The sequence below is a fragment of the Dipodomys merriami genome, unplaced genomic scaffold (assembly GCF_024711535.1).
Source record: "Dipodomys merriami isolate MVZ:Mamm:240054 unplaced genomic scaffold, mDipMer1.0.p SCAF_79, whole genome shotgun sequence".
Taxonomy (NCBI): Eukaryota; Metazoa; Chordata; class Mammalia; order Rodentia; family Heteromyidae; genus Dipodomys; species Dipodomys merriami.
In genome coordinates, this window is record NW_027206390.1 from 5,884,004 (window position 1) to 5,898,952 (window position 14,949).

Consider the following 14,949-nt stretch of genomic DNA (forward strand, 5'->3'; position numbering starts at 1 on the left):
AGAAGTGTTCTTTCAGACAAAGTTGTAACCCAATTAAGGGCAGAAATGGTTCACATTCCATTATTTGTGAAATTACCTGCTGTTTGCTCAAATTATTTTTGCTACACGTTTTATTTGTATTTCAATGTTTTAGACAACCTAAGAACTGATGTAAAAGTAAAGGTGTAGTAAAAATGAACTGCTTGGTATTGACAATTCATGTATATTCAGCAAAGCCATAAACAAAGAAACCCTATGTTTAGGAAATGAAAAGACTTGGAAAAAATTATGTTAAGTTATTATATTAAAAATTATATTAAGCCCAAAGAAACTTAGGTCCCATCGTTTCCCTTATTTGCAATAACTAGTATATGTCTGAGTCAAGCAGAAAAGGTCAGATAAGTTGATGTTAGGGAAATGAACCCTAAGATATGTATTCAAATGTTTTTTTTTCTTTCAGATGATTGTTTCTAACACATTTAAAAGATCATTTCTTTGTTGCTTTGTATGTCCCTACCCCATAGTATATCCCCTGCTTTCACTGTATTTGAGGTTGGTATAATTTGTGGAGGGGAAGGGAAAAAAATTGTTTAAATAGGGATACAGGTGGATACATTGCAACAATGAGCGGTTATGTGGAAGATGTTATGTGGAAAAATGAACTTTACAACTTTGGTGGGAGGGAGCAGGATTGGGTTGGGGGGCTGGGAGGAGGATGGGAAGGAATAGGAAGGGGAAACAAAAGAGGAGGCTACAATGCTTGATAAGAAATGTACTCATTATCTTGCCCATGTAATTGAACCCCTCTGTACAGTATTTTCACAATAAAAAAACTCTATGTATTTAACTTGTTTTTAGATTCTTTTTCCTTCTGTGATTTTTTTCTTTTTTGCTATGTGCCTCAAACACATGTGTTGCAAAATAAAAAAACTAGTTAACAGGGAAATAAGATGATGGCCTGCTTTGTTTAATATCTTTTGAAATTTTCATGAACAATCCAAGCATAATTGTAAAGAACACATGTATTAAGTTCATTTGAGTGGAATAAAACATTTTTGAATGGACTTTTCAACTACTTTCTCTATTATTTTTCATGTAAATCATTTTTTTGAGTTTGAATCTCCTCTAAGAAAATTGTACATTATTAGAAAATTGTTCCTTAGTCACTTTTGGCAGGTAATAGGCTTTTACCGAGTTAAATTGCAAAGTTTATCATAACAACAAAAATACTAATGTAACCACCAAACACCTCCCATATTCCGCATTCTCTCCTCATCTCAAAAACAAAAGTGTTTTTTTTCTCCTTTGAGGAGTGGAAAATCTGCCCATATGACATTGGATAGCATTAACTGTAAATTCTATGCTTCCTAATCAGTTTTGGTTTTTCAGAATTTCTTGGTTTTAGGTAATGTTCTCTATTTTGTCTCAATCTGCTCGAAAAAGTATTATTTCACTTAAGAAATTCTTCATGGAAATTGAAGTCAATAAAGCTTGAACATTCCTTTAAAAGATGTTAGTGAAACATGTTGATCCCTTTTTATCCTTTGCACTTCCTACGGAGTTTCTTAGCTTAAAATGTTACTAGCATGGGTATTCTCTATCTTATCTGTTCTTGACATGTTACAATTTTTCCACTAGATAAATGAGCCTAATTTACATCATTTAAAATGAGAGACTGCCTAAATCTGTATTCCAAAGAAATTGTTCAATAGAATTTAAATACAATAAAATAAAATGCTCTTTTTTGTGTGCTAGACCTGGTTCTTGGACTCAAGCACTGGACATTGACCCTGAGCTTCTTTTGTTCCAGCCTAATGTTCTACCACTTAAACCACATCTCCACTTCTAGGTATTTTAGTAGTTTATTGGAGATTAGAGTCTCTTACACTTTCCTGCCCCAGCTGGCTTCAATCTGTGGTGCTCAGATCTCAGCCTTCTGATTAGCTAAGATTACAACCATGAGCCACCAGAGCCCAGTTACACAATAAACTCTATTAAATATAGATTATGTTTGTAAAAAAATAATATGGAATAGAAAACTTTAAATTTAAGGAGGATACTCTAAATCCCAAAACAAAAAGAAAATATCCCACCCTGAAATCTACAACACTTTTGATTTTGAGTATTGGAATATGGATAATTAGCCTACAGAAATTTCTTTGTAACTTTTTAAAAGTATGAAATCATTCTTGTGGAACAATCCAAAATGAATGTACAAATGTTGCTTTTAAGTAATTCATATTGTTTCTTAGCACAAACAACCGAACTGAAATTTACAGAGTAGATTTTCATATTTCGTACATATCACTGTAAAGTTTATGTTATTTTATATTAAGATTTCTATTCCACGTAGTTGTGTAAAAAAAAATAAGAAAAAAACCTCTGGATAGTAGCATTCCTGTGTATAATCTAAACAATAAATATAAGAAAAGCATATGGATATTTAAATTATTTTTTATTTTTATAAGTCTGCATTTTAGGGTGTCCTCAGCTTAGAATTTTGTGTTAGTATTATTTGTGCAACATAAGATTTTAATCTTCTGGTTCTTTGGCTGTGATTGGGTGGTTGGTGTTCTGTCACTCCTATGACTAATATTTCATGTTTCATCTTTATTAAGCCCTTTATCTCATGGAGGATGGCCACAATTCTTCATAGAATTGTTTAGGAATATGAGCATTTGGGAATTCTCAAACCTGTATTTACATAATCTTTACTGATTATGTTAAGCAGGTTAAATGACAAATTTCAAGTTATTGCTCAAGGGTGCTTCAAGTATTTGGATGCAGGGAAATGTGCCATTTGAAAACCATTACTGAAATATTATAATAAAAGTAATAAGTATTATACATTTCCCTGTATAATTTTGGGTGAGATAGTATTGAGTTATAACCTATATTCTCTCCATGGAGTTTAAATATATAAATGAATAAGAGTCCAAAAGCTCAATGGAGTCTTAGGATCCATTTTAATGAATAGAAAAATAATTCATACAACGTATTTCCTTAATAACTAGTGGTATTAAAGTGGTGGATTTTTGTTTTAATATTCAATTATTTTTAGGAACCTTAGTTTTTATGAATTCTGCATGTATATTAACCTAGAATACTGTTTGTCTACCAACTAATGGATTGTGGAGTCATCTTCAGCGGAGCATTTAATACTCTACTGGAGACATCGAAGATTTTTCTCCCATAAGAAGACTTTGTGCTTTTTTCATTCCATGTATAATGTTTTGAGCAGGAAAATCTCGGACATAATCACACAGGTTCTTTCCTGACTATGTCAATTGCCTTTTCTCTAAGCCATGCATCAGAATCTTCTCTTCATAGTCAACAGCAAGAAAGAATGAGAGGATCTCTGGTGAGTTACTTTTTATATCTCAATTTTTACATTCCATTTAGGAAACTAAGTTTATCCAAGATTTAAAAACAAAAAAAAAATAGATTCAGCTTCAAGAACTTACTCCTAAATGAGGTGAAGAAGTTTTTTAGAATTTGTAGATTATAAATTGTTACAGTATGTCTTAGTTGAGGGCAGATTTGCCTCCAGTTTTCTGATGTGAGATAAAGTAGTCACACTTGTTTTGTAATTCAATGCCATTGAAGGGGTCACTTGTCATGTAAAGTGGACATTTGCTGACAACTTGTCAGAGATCATTTCCTCATGAGTAATGTTGAATTATGTTAAAGAAGTTTTACTGGAGTTTCTGAAATAGTGTGGTGACACACACGACTTCAAATATTAGAGATTACTTAGTAAGATATATGTAATTAAATTACTCTCCATATAAAACCTGATAATATTTGATGATATAGTGTGTGGTCTTCCTAGAAAGCCCTCTGTATTTTTCCTAAGGTGTCCTCGCAAGATTTTTTCTCTATTTACTCTCTTCATTCTGTTTCCTACTCATAAGATTTCATCATTTCACTCTTTGTCTCACTTTTTGTATATTTTCCTCCCTGTGTCTTCTTCTCTTTCAGTCCCCATTCTCTCCATCTCTCTCTCACCTTTTTTCAAATGATGTATCTGGGAAGTTGTTTGTTTTACTAATCAATTTTCCTTTGCTGACATGGCTCATGGAAATGACATTTTTCTTACCCAATCAGTTGCTTTTCTCTTTATGTCTGAGATGAGGATTTGCTGTGTTTCCATATTTGGTGTCTAAATTCAAATCTAATGGGATATACCTACCTCAGCCTCCACTGTGCCTTTCTTGTGCTAGTATTGGAACAGGAACTCACAGGCCTCACAGTCAATCAGCTTCCTCCTTCACTGTTTGCACTACTTCTTTTTAAAAAATATCTTTTTTTATTGTAAAATAGTGAACAGAGGGGTTACAGTTACATGAGTGCATTTCCTATGGAGCATTGTTACTTCCTCCATTGTTTTCCCCCTACAATTTCTTTCCTCTTCACCTCTGCAACTCCTCCCACCCTCCCTCACACAAATGGTAAAGTCATTTTCAACCTAGTGTATTGTACATCTCATTGTTACAATGGGTCAGCTTGTATCCCTATTTAAGCATTTTTTTTTGCGTCCTATCCCCAAATTAGAAAAATGTATATAAAAGATCTAGGGCACCGCAAACAAATACAGTGAAAACAGGGTTATACCTTGGGGGAAGAATATACCAAAGGAACAAAAAAAATCACATAGTACATTATAATTGCATTGAAAAACAATACCAAGAAAAAGAAAAACCACTTGGGTTCCAGTCTTAGGGCTCATTTCGCTTCATATCATCTTATATGGTCATATGTACATAGCTTTTGACCATTTCTGCTTGCCCTAGACATGTACTAGTTATTTCAAATAAGGGAGACCATGGGACCTATGTTTCTTTAGGCCTGGTGTACTTCACTTAATACAAGTTTTTCCAAGTCTTTCCATTTCCTAATAAATGGGGTGATGCCTTTATTTCTGATGGAGGCATAGAAAAGCATTGTGTGAGTGTGTGTATGTGTGTGTGTGTATATATATACACATATATGTATAAATATTATATATATATGCATATATATGTAAATACCATATTTTCTTGATTCACTCATCTACTGAGGGGCATTGGGGTTGGTTCCATATCTTAGCTATGGTAAATAAAGCTGCAATAAACATAGGTGTGCTGGTAGCTTTAATATACTCTTGTTTGTGATGTTTGGGTAAATACCCTAAAGTGGGGTTGCTGGGTCATAGGGGAGCACTATGTGGAGTCTTTTGAGGAACCTCGATATTACTTTCCAAAGTGGTTGAACACGTTTACACTCCCACCAACAATGCAGTAGTGTTCCCTTTTCTGTCCACATCCCCTCCAGCATCTGTTGATATTAGTGTTCTTGACTAGCCATTCTATCTGGGGTGAGGTGGAATTTCAAGGTTGTCTTAATTTGCATTTCTTTTTGTCTAGAGAAGTTGAACTTTTTCGGTTTTTTTTGTATATTTTTAGTATGGCATTGCCCTATTTGTTATGAAATAGAAAAACTTGGAAAAAATATTATACTAAGTGAAGTAAGCAAGGCCCAAAGAAACATAAGTCCCATGGTTTCCCTTATATGCAATAAATAGTATACGTCTGAGACAAGCAGAAACGGTCAGATAAGTTGATTTTAGGCGAAATGAACCCCGTTAAGGATTCAAATGTATTTTCTTTCTTGTAATTGTTTCTAACATATTTATTAGTTGAGCCTATTTTTTTAAAATATGTCTTTTGGCCGTTCTTATTTCCTCTTCAGATTAGATTCTTGTTAAGTCTTTAGCCTACTTATTTATTGGGCAGTTGTTTCTCTGAGGATTTGTTGTTGGGGATTTAATTTCTTGAGTTCTAAATATATTTTAGATATGAAACCCATGTTCATTTTATGCTTACTGAAGATCTTCTCCCAATCTGTGGGCTTTGTATTTATCTTGTTAGCAATGTCCTTTGCCATGCAGACGGTCTGCGGTTTCATGCAATCCCATTTGTCCAACCTTTCTTTGATTTGTTGTGTTTCTGGGTCTCTATTAATAAAATTTTGGCTGGTGCCAAGGAGCCCTAGAGTTTCTCCTATACTTTTCTGTAGTGATTTTTAGGGTGTTTGCTTTGAATGTGAGGTTTTTCATCCATTTGGAGTTGATACTGGTGCAGGGTGATATATACAGATATAGCTTTAGTTTTCTACAGGTAATGAACCACTTTTTCCACCACCATTTACTGACGAAGTTGTCTTTCCTCCATTCTATTTTTTAGCTTCCTTCTCAAAGTTTAAGTGGATACAGGTCTGTGTGTTCATTTCCGGGACTTCAGTCCTATTCCTTCGGTCCTCAAGTTTGTCCTTGTGCAATTACCAAGATGTTTTGATTACATTGGCTTTGTAGTACAGTTTGAAATTTGGTAGTGATATTCTACTAGCATTGTCTTTCTGGTATGGATCATTTTTGCTATCTGGGATCTTTTATTGTTCCATATAAATTTCTGGCTTGCTTTTTCTATTTCACTGAAGAATGAGGTTGGACTATTGATAGGTATGGCATTGAATTTGTAGATAGCCTTTGGAAGTATTGTCATTTTCACGATGTTGGTCCTCCCATTCTGGGAGCATGGTAGGTTTTTCCACTTCCTAAGCTGTGCTTTAATTTCTTTTTTGGAACTATCTCTTGAGCCACACCTCCTCCAATATGTTGATTAGCTGTTTAATTTGAGTTGTCTACACAGTTGTCTGGCTTCCAGCCTCCTTAGTAGCTAGGGTACGATAAGCATCTTGAGCCAGAAGCACTTGTTTTGTTTTGTTTTTACTTACCTGAATATTTATCATTAACAGTTAATTGGATACTATGATAAAATTAGATTATTTTTAACAGCATATGTAAAATTAATATTCAAGCTAAGCTCCAGTATAAGTGACGTATTTTATTTCTAATAATTGTAGCTGTTCTTCTAACTGTGGTACATTTTCTTCACTAACTTTATGCTCACACAACTCCATGAAGAAATTGTTTCAAATTTAATTGAATCTATTGTTATTGTGGTGATGTATGGGCAGACTACCAGTTCTTGGGCCAGGTAATGAGTACATTTCCTTTCATACCCTCACTCTCTCCCACTGTTTCCCTTCCGTCCTGTCTCATGATTTTTATAGCTTACTTTCATCAATGCCTAATGGCCTCCACAGATCCTCTTTTTACCCCATTTCCTTCTAGTTCTCTGGCTTTCCCCCACTCTTCTGAAAATGTCCATGTGAATACACCATACATATTTAAACCCTTTTTTTTGCCAAACCTGGAGCTTGAATTTGGGCCCTTCTTAGGCACCATTCCCGATCTTGATTTGCTCAAGTCTACAACTCTACCACCTGAGCCACATTGCCATTTCCTAATCTTTCTGTTTATGCAGTGCTGAGGAATGGAACCTAGGGCTTTATGCAGATAGGCAAATACACTAACACTTAGCAGTATTCCCAGCCCCAAATTATTTGTTTTTATTTCAAAGGTGAAGTAAGAAAGAGGCTACATGTAATATTCTATAAATCACAATGAAGGAATACATTTTTTTGATATCCATTGTAATTTCCCTGTATTTATTTCACTCATAGAATACTACAAGTATATCTTTTAATTTTCATGTATTTATAACAGAACTTTAATTTCTCATATTGATTTCTACACCATTTGTCTTCAGATTTACTTTTAATCTTGGAATATGTGTCTTGATAAATGTAACACCATAGTGTTTTATAAACGGCATTAAGTTTAACATAATGGAATCCATTTGTGTGTTCGTGCTGATTTTTTGTCCGGTTGTTATATCAATTAGTAAGAGGCCAATTAGTTCTGCAATAGTAATGGTAGATTAAAGTATTAAAACTGCATGGTCTTTTAAACATGTCTTTGTACACTTTGATTTTCAGCATAAATTTTTATTATCATAATGTATCATCAGTCTGTTATTATCAATGATCTGTATCTGTGGTCATATATTTTGGGCTGATACTTATTTCCTACATATTATCACTATTTGTATTTTTCATCATTAACTTTTGCTCATGGTATCTTTGTATGTTTTTTTAATTTTTATTTCTCTCTAATCCGTGACTTTGGATTGCTCAATAAGTTTTCTTTCTTCTGTTCATGTCAGACAGTGCCTCATATATTTACTATACTTTACAATTAAAGTATGGTCTTATTTTGATGGACATTTTGCTATTTAATATCTGTTTGTCTCATCTGATATTTGTTTCTTATTCTGCTTCTATATAGCCTGCACACATCTCAAATTCACTGTAAACCACCTCTCATATAACTTGCCGGCATTCTGCTGTACACTGTGAATTACCTCTGATACCAATTACAAATTAAATCTGATGTAAATAGTTGTTATACTGCATTGTTCACAGGATAAAAATAAGACTGCATGCTTAATACAGGTGCCCTACATTTTCAAAGATTTGTTTCTATGTTCCATTGAATTTGTACAACTCAAAATATGCAAGGACTGCAAGATTTTTTAAAAAGGGTCTTATTAATTTTCTTCATACAGAAATAACCAGACATTTCATGTAAAGAACAAAGGTCATTCTCAGGCTGAAGCACAGAGCTTCAGCAGAAGTAAAATGTGAAGGAAAATTGTTTTACTATAGAACTGCAAGAAAATGAACTTCCTACCTTGTGGGGTACTTTGTTAGGAACACAAAGAATTAACTTGCTGGATACACTTTTGCTAAGAACATTAAACTTTACAATATTATCATAGTAGTAGCATATAGCATAATATAGTTACTTTTCAATGGAATTGAATGGAATTTATAACCTACTTATAACCTATGTATTCTCCTTTTAATTTTTGTATAAATAATTCTTTGAACTCAGGCCCCCATATTTGCAATGCAAGTACAATATTAATTGATACATATACAGGATTCACAAACTTTGTTTTAAAACACTTATGTGTTTGTATATTGAATTTGAATTCCATATGAATTATGAATATGGTACTTTAAGTTTTCTTTTCACAAGAGAAATTACATACAATGTTTTCTATACATTCTTTTACCTACGCATGTACCATTCCTTTACCTACACATTTACCTTTTTAATAATCTTGTCGTCTGTGTAGATCTACGTTAGCAATTTTAATTTTTCTCTTGATGTAGAATAATTCTTTTTATCTGATTGTTGGGCCTGGATTCTGGCCCTGAGCCCTGTCCCTCAGCTCTTCAGCTCAAGTCTAGGGCTCTACCAGTTGAGCCACAGTGCCACTTCCGGTTTTTCCTTTTTTGCTTATGTGGTGCTGAGGAATCGAACCCTGGGCCACAGGCATGCAAGGCAAGCCCTCTATCACTGAGCCAGCCACCTTCCCAGTCCCACAGAATAATTTTTATAGCACTTAAAATGAAGATGGGTAAATGATGCATTATCTTTCCCTAGGAATACCTTCAATCTATATTGTTAGAAGAGGCCCTTTGCCCGATGGATTGTGTATTGAAGTCTATTTTCTTTCAACACTTTATAAATATATTTTCTTTTTGTGTGTTAGTCATCATTCACCTCTGATATTGTCAAGAATGACTGTATTCCTTTTAGACACTGTACATCAAATTAGTGCCATATTTAATTCCAATTTTTAAAACTTCTATATTTTTTAGATCATGTGCCAATTCATAGTTTTTTTTTCTCTATCCTTCTTGTGGTGGTCATATTTCACATTTTGGGGGATCATCTTGAGCATTCCTTAAGCCTTTATCCATTTACATCCATCCTTCCATTAAGGCCTATTAAAATGCAAAGCTGATTAAGAAACATTTTATGGTAATAAGTAAGTATTTGATGTGGTAGGAAGTAGTCGATGTTCAGAAATGTTCATGCTGGAAGTTCGTTTTTACATATGAAGGAAACATATGGATATCTATGACCATACTTTTATATCTAGAAATTTAATAACAAAAATGATTAACATTGGGTATTTTATTGTGAGAACTTAGTCAAATCTTATGAGAGCCAAATCATTCATTTACTATTTTTTGAGTAATTTTATTCCTTTTAACATTCACCTGGATGCTGTGCTTTTCATAGATCTACTAATGTGTTATGTATTCCATATGATGTAATGACTATGTTGTGACTGTTTATGAGAGCACTATTTAATAGAAAATCTAAATAATATTGTTAATGAGGCAGAATATGAAAATACAGAAAACATATTTGTTTACTTCATTGTTACCCAGATATGTAGTAAATATTACCAAAATAAGCTAAAAACACACTTTCAGACTCATACTTATTGTTGTCTTGCTAGGTTATTAGCTTCTTAGAACTGTTTTCTTGTCTTTATTGCTGGAACCAGAAGTGTGTTCTGATGTATTAGAAAAACTTTGTATGTGTAATTACCAAGTTAATATGGAGGCAAATGTTTCTACTTTGATTATATTTTCTCTCATTTTATACATAAAACAGAAAGTACCAACCACAATCTGTAATACAAAAGCATACATGTAGAAGAATGAAAGTCTAGCTTTGGTGTTCTCATGATTCAGGGATAATAAATTGATAGAATGTGCCCTTAGAGAATCTGGTGTCATTTGATAATGTGGCTGTGGAATTTAGCTGTGAGGAGTGGCAGGAATTAGATATTTCTCAGAGTACCCTGTATAGAGATGTGATGCTAGAAACCTATAGCATGCTGGTGTCCTTAGGTGAGCCAAAAATAACACATTAACTTGAAAAGTTAAGTGGGGCTTGACCTCTGGGCGTTGGTGCAGTGCCTCAGCTCTTCAGTTCAAGGTGAGCACTCTATCACTTGAGCAACAGCTCCTCTTCAAGCTTTCTGGTGGTTAATTTGGAGATAAGTATCTCACAGCTTTCTTACTAGGGCTGGCTTTGTATGGCAATCCTCAGATCTCAGCCTAATGAGTAGCAAGGAATATAGGCATGAACCATTGGTGCCAGGAAAATGATTTGTTTTCAGTAGCTATGTGAATATTTATCGAAATTTCAATGCTATTTGGATGTAAAATTCCAGTCTGTGGGAATGTCATTTGTTTGGAATGAAATCTTCAGGTAGATTATGTACATTCTGAGGCAATTTTATTTTCATTGTTCAAGAATTAAAAAAAGCAGTTTGACAAAAGTTCCAAACTTATAGGTATCCCATTGAATTTGTAGATAGCCTTGGGAAGTATTGACATTTTCACGATGTTAATCTTCTAAATCGAGGAGCATGGGTGGTTTTGCCATTTTCTAAGTTCTGTTTTGATTTCGTTTTTCAAGATTTTAAAGTTTTCATCATAGAGGTCCTTCACTTCTTTGGTTAAGTTTATTCCTAGGTATTTTATTTTTTGTGGGGCTATTACAAATGGAGTTGATTTCCTTTCAGTCACACTTTTCTCATTGTTGAAATACTGAAAAGCCATTGATTTTGGGGGGTTAATTTTATACCCTGCTACTTTGCCAAAGTTTGAATCAGCTTGAGTAATTTGGGAGTGGAGTCTATGGGATTCTTTAACTACAAGATCATGTCATCTGCAAAGAGGGAGAGTTTTATTTCTTCTTTCCCTATTTGGATCTCCTTTATGTCTACATCTTGTCTTATTGCTGTAGCTAGGCATTCTAATACTAGATTGAAGAGAAGTGGAGAGAGTGGACATCCTTGTCTTGTTCCTGAGTTCAGAGGAAATGGTTTTAGTTTTTCACCATTAAGTATAATTCTGGCTATAGGTTTGTCATAAACAGCCTTTATTGTATTGAGGAATGTTCCATGGATTCCTAATTTTTCCAAAACCTTCATCATAAAGGGGTGTTGGATCTTGTCGAATGCTTTTTCTGCGTCTATTGAGATAACCATGTGGTTCTTATCCTTGCTCCTGTTTATGTGATGAATAATATTAATTGAATTTGCGTATATTGAACCAGCTTTGCATCCCTGAAATGAATCCTGTTTGATCGTATTTTATAATTTTTTGGATGAATTGTTGAAGTCGATTGGCAAAAATTTTGGTGAGAAGTTTTCATCAATGTTCATCAAAGAAATGGGTTCATAGTTCTCTTTCTTTGATGAATCCCTATCAAAATTCCAACCTTATCCTGCAAGGAAATAGAAGAGGCAATCCAAACATTCACATGGAACAATAAAAGACCCAAATAGAAAAAACGCTCCTCAATGGAAAGAACATTGGTGGAGGAATATCAATACCAAATTTCAAACTCTACTATAAAGCCATAGTAATCAAAACAGCTTGGTACTGGCATAAGAACAGAACTCAGGACCAAAGGAATAGAATTGAAAACCCAGAAAGAACCTCTAGACCTATAGCCAACTAATATTCGATAAGGGAGCTAAAATAATAGAATGGAAGAAAGACAGCCTCTTCAATAAATGGTGCTGGAAAAATTGGTTAATTACTTGTAGAAAACTAAAGCTAGATCCTTATATATCACCCTGCACCAGAATCAACTCCAAATGGCTCAAAGACCTCGGAGTCAAAGCAGACACTCTGAAAACATTACAGGATGGAATAGGAGAAACCCTAGGTCTCCTTGGAGCAGGCGGATATTTTCTTAATAGAGAACCGGAAGCACAACAAATCAAAGAAAGGTTGGACAAATGGGATTGCATGAAGTTGTAGAGCTTCTGCATGGCAAAGGACATAGCTAGCAAGATCAATAGAAACCCAAGAATTGGAAGAAGATCTTCACTAGCCATACAATGGACAAAGGTCTCATATCTAAAATATACTTGGAACTCAAAAAATTAAATCCCCCAACAACAAATCCTCAAAGAAACAACTGCCCAATAAATAAGTGGGCTAAAGACTTGAAGAGAAACTTCTCTGAAGAAGAAGTAAGGATGGCCAATAGACACATGAAGAAATGCTCAACCTCCCTTGCCACAAAAGAAATGCAAATCAAAACAACATTGAGATACCACCTCATCCCAGTTAGAATGGCAAAATCAAGAACTCTAACAACAACAGATGCTGGAGGGGATGTGGACAGAAGGGAACCTTACTTCATTGTTGGTGGGAGTGTAAACTTGTTCAACCACTTTGGACAGCAGTATGGAGGTTCCTCAAAAGACTTCAAATAGAGCTCCCCTATGAACCAGCAATCCCACTTTTGGGGGATTGTTTACAAACAAATGTTTGTAAACAAATGATTACAAACAAGACCACACTAAAGCTACCAGTACAACTAAGTTCATTGCAGCATTATTTACCATAGCTAAGATATGGAACCAACCCAGATGGAACCAACCAGCTGCCCCTTAGTAGATGAATGGATCAAGAAAATGTGGTATATATACACAATGGAATTCTATGCCTCCATCAGAAAGAATGACATTGCCCAATTTTTAGGAAATGGAAAGGCTTGGAAAACATTATATTAAGTGAAGTAAGCCAGGCCCAAAGAAACTTAGGTCCCATGGTATCCCTTACTTGCAATATCTAGTATATGTATGAGTCAAGCAGAAAAGGTCAGATAATGTGATGTTAAGAAAATGAACCCATAGATATGTATTTAAATGTTTTTTTTCTTTCATTCATTTGTTTCTAACGCATTTATAAGATTATTTCTTTGTTGCTTTGTATGTCCGTCCCCTACAGTATAACCCCTGTTTCCACTATATTTGATGTCGGTATAATTTATGGAGGAGATGGGGAAAAACAAGTCGTTTAAGGATACAGGTTGATCCATTGCAACAATGAGAAGTACAAGTTTTCATGTCGAAAACGAATTTTCAACTTTGGTTTGGGGGGGAGGGGTGTGCGGGGGGAGAATTGGTTGGGGGCGCTGGGGGAGGCTCGGAAGGTATGTGAAGGGTAAACAAAGGAGGAGGCTGCAATGCATGATAAGAAATGTACTCATTATCTTGCCCATGTCATTGTAACCCCTCTGTACAGTTTGTTCACAAAATATTTTAAAAAATTAATTAAAAAATTCCAAAATTTCTTCCGTAAAGAGAAGACTGTCTTCCCAAACTTGAGATGATTATTGTGGGTGGATATTCAATCTAGAAAATACATACATACATACATACATACATACATACCTATTTATCACTATTGGAAATATGTACTGGAAATCACTAGTTTAGAGGGAGTACTTATTTATAATCCAAACCTAGTACTAGATGCAGTGGTTCATGCCTGTAATTCTTAGGAGTCTGAAATCTGAGGCTTTCAGTTTGAAGCAAAAACTGCCAGTGAAATCTCCAAGAGATTCTTATGTCAAGATAACCACTCTTAAACTGGAAGTGGAGTTAGGACTCAAACTAATAGAATGCTAACCTTGAGAAACAGAATTGCGTTCAAGTCACACAACCTGCAAAATTAAATCAAGCCTCGTGGAAAGTCAACCATGGAGCCAGGGAGAAATGAAAGAAGATTTGGGACCAACCTTGTTAACAGGATATCTGAAATCTTACAACAATTTTGACACAGCATGAGCAATAGTTCTTCACTCTTATTAACAGGGCACACCGGTCCTAAACCTCAATTGATTATCAAGCTGGAGCAAGATGAAAAGCCATATATGGCAGAAGCCTCAGACAAGAATTTACCAGGTGAGTTAAGGCATCTTGCATAGTGATCTTGGATCCAGAACCAAATTGATAAATTCATCTTGCTCTGTACTGACCAATAATATTCCTAGTTCCCCTGAGTCCCATGTGTGGCAGAGAACTAGGTGATCTTTGTATTAGACTTGTGAATCAAAAATGCTTGTAGATGCCCACTGAACTGTGTATGGCAGTAAAGGTAAAGTTAGCAATTCTTTCTCTTTGTGGAAATTGTTTTGAAAAAAGAAAATTAGAAATGTCAAAAATGCGATTTAGTTTTCTTTGAAACTAGGACTAGGCAGGTATAGCAAATGACTATGCCAAGGCTGCTATCCTCTGATAAGGATAAGGAAGGTAGAGGCCAAGATACAGAACCAAAGCTTTCAGTCTAGAGAGAATGATTAACTAGGTGGTGAGCTGATGTGGCTTTAATTCATGAGTCTGAGGG

At 34.7% G+C, this 14,949-nt stretch overlaps 1 pseudogene; it reads left to right on the forward strand.

Annotated features, from left to right (window-relative positions):
* LOC138818903 (zinc finger protein 658B-like) overlaps nucleotides 1-14,949 on the forward strand; it is a 38,985-nt pseudogene that overhangs the window by 20,105 nt on the left and 3,931 nt on the right.